The following is a 2,697-nucleotide window of genomic DNA, read 5'->3' on the forward strand; positions in this document are numbered from 1 at the left end:
CACGAAGTCGGAGCCCGGTTTGCCCCGGGTGCGCACCTCGCGTGCACCTTCGCCGCGGTGGGCACCATGGCGTGCACGAAGTCGGAGCCCGGTTTGCCCCGGGTGCGCACCTCGCGTGCACCTTCGCCGGGGTGGGCACCTCGGCTGGGTTGCGCGCCCTGGTGCGCACCAAGGAGCGCTCCGAAGTGTGCTCCAAGGTGCGGCGTGCACGAAGTCGGAGCCCGGTTTGCCCCGGGTGCGCACCTCGCGTGCACCTTCGCCAGGGTGGGCACCTCGGTGCGCACACCTTCTCAATGTTTTCTTGCCTTTTCTGGAAATTGGTGAAGGCAGCGCATCAAAGGTGCGCACCTCGGTGTGCTCCGAGGTGCGAACCCGAGAGCGCTCCGAGGTGCCCACGAAGTCGAAAGTCGGGTTAATTGCATTGTTTTCCCCGGGTGCGCTCCGAGGTGCGCAACATCGGCGCGCACCAAGGAGGGCTCCGAAGTGTGCTCCAAGGTGCGCACGATGGCGTGCACCTCTGGTGCGCACGATTCGGAGCTCGGTTTGACCGGGGTGCGCACACCTTGGCTGGGTTGCGCACCTTTTGTGCGCTCCAAGGTGCGCACGAAGTCGGAGCTCGGTTTGCCCCGGGTGCGCACCTTCGCCAGGGTGCGCACCTTGATGCGCACGCCTTGGCTGGGCTGCGCACCTTGGTGGGCGCCATGGTGCGCACCTTTCGTGCGCTCCAAGGTGCGCACGAAGTCGGAGCTCGGTTTGCCCCGGGTGCGCACCTTGGTGGGCGCCATGGTGCACTCCGAGGTGCCCAAGATTGGTGCGCACCAAGGAGCGCTCCGAAGTGCGCTCCAAGGTGCGCGCGAAGTCGAAAGTTGGGTTAATTGTCCGGTTTGCCTCGGGTGCGCACCTTGCGTGCACCTTCGCCAGGGTGGGCGCCTTGGTGCGCACACCTTGGCTGGGCTGCGCACACCTTGGCACCCGCGTTTCCTTCATTTTAAATTTTTTTTTTTTACAATCTCTCAAGTGGGAAATTCTATAATCTCAACTTTTTTTGCCTTTTCAGGAAACTTTTGAATGGAGCGCATCATTGGTGCGCTCCGAAGTGTGCTCCAAAGCTCTCTCCAGCTGCGTGCACCTGCCCCGGCCGCGCACCCGGCCCCGCCCAGCTTCGCTCACCTGTCCCGGGCGTCTGGTGCGGAACCTTAGAGTAAGAAACATCACCGTGCACCTTGGCCAACGTGCGCGACTCGACCGAGCGCGCACTGGCCGAGGTGCACACCGATTTCACCTGGGTGCGCGCGCAGCACCTCGGGCGCACCGGGGTGCGCGCACAACGCCCGGGTTGCACCGTGGCCTGTGTGCTCGGGGTGCCTCGGGTGCGCGCTCGGTGTCGCCCCCGCGCGCGCGGTAGTGCGGGCAGCGCACCCCGGCCCGGCCCGGCCCCGACGAGAACGCAAACGGGCAAAAGGTTTATTCAAATAGCATTGCGACGCCCGGCGAAAAACTAAAAAAGGGTGCAACACCGGGACTTCCCGGGAGGTCACCCATCCCAGTACTACTCCGGCCCAAGCGCGCTTAACTGCGGAGTTCTGATGGGATCCGGTGCACTAATGCTGGTATGATCGCACCCGTTATGAGCTTGTCGCAGTGTGTACTTAGCAAACCGCGACCCACGTGCGAATCCACCCCGGCCACCCACCCCCGTCGAGGTGCACACCCTCCCTCGCGAAGTGCGCCCCGTTCGCCAAGTGTGAGCCCTGCCCGGGTGCGCGCACCTTGCTAGGGCGTCGGGTGTGCACCCGGCCCGGCCTACGTGCGTGCACCTGGAGGGGGCGTCGTGTGCGTGCAGTGTCCCGTCTGCAACGCGGTGCCCACACACCACCTCGGGCGCAACGACCTGCGCTCACATGTGGGCCGAGTGCACCTTGGTGCATGTTCGGGGCGCCTCGGGTGCACGCTCGATCTTGCCCCGGTGCACCAAGGCGCTCGGTTTGCCCCGGGTGCGCACTTGGTGCAAGGTGGGCACCCAAAATAGGGATCAAGCACCAAAACACAAGTTTCGGGATGCAAAATGGGACCCAAGGACCACAAATGCGTTCCAAGACCCATGATGGGTCCACGAGAACAAAAATGTGTTCCGAGACTTAATAAACAAATATTGGGTTTTAGGAGAAGAAACATGCTCTGATGCCCAAAACGAGAATCGACCCCGAAAAGGCCACAGGCCAAAAGTGGGATGCGAGACAAAAAAAAATGGGACCCGAGGACCAAAATTGGGTTCCCAGGTCGAAGACAGGGCAACCGGACAAGAAACGACCTCTAAGGCTCGAAATGAGTCCCGACGACTAAAACTTGACAAGAAGCACCCATCAGGCACCCAACTCGACACCCATGGGATGCCGACCCACCCGGGCTTCCACCTAGCACACCTTGGCACCCACCCACCCTCGCACCCAACCTCGCACCCAACTTAGCACCTTTGAACCCACATTGGCACTCACCCTGACCCTGGCACCTTGGAACCCACATTGGCACTCACCTTGACCCTGGCACCCACCTTTGCACTCACCTTGGGACCCACCCTGGCTCCCACCTCGGCACCCACCCAGACACCCACCTTGGTTCCTTGGCACCCACCTTGGATCCTTGGCACCCACCCCGACACCCACCTTGGCACGCAACTTGGCTACTTGCCACCCACCT

At 62.6% G+C, this 2,697-nt stretch overlaps 1 non-coding gene across 1 annotated transcript; it reads right to left on the reverse strand.

Annotated features, from left to right (window-relative positions):
* Positions 1-1,505: 1,505 nt before the first annotated feature.
* LOC131872283 (5S ribosomal RNA) lies at positions 1,506-1,624 on the reverse strand. The gene has a single exon (XR_009370456.1). It is a non-coding gene; the product is annotated as a 5S ribosomal RNA (ribosomal RNA).
* Between the last annotated feature and the right edge of the window lie 1,073 nt (positions 1,625-2,697).

The sequence above is a fragment of the Cryptomeria japonica genome, unplaced genomic scaffold (genome assembly GCF_030272615.1).
Source record: "Cryptomeria japonica unplaced genomic scaffold, Sugi_1.0 HiC_scaffold_546, whole genome shotgun sequence".
Lineage (NCBI taxonomy): Eukaryota > Viridiplantae > Streptophyta > Pinopsida > Cupressales > Cupressaceae > Cryptomeria > Cryptomeria japonica.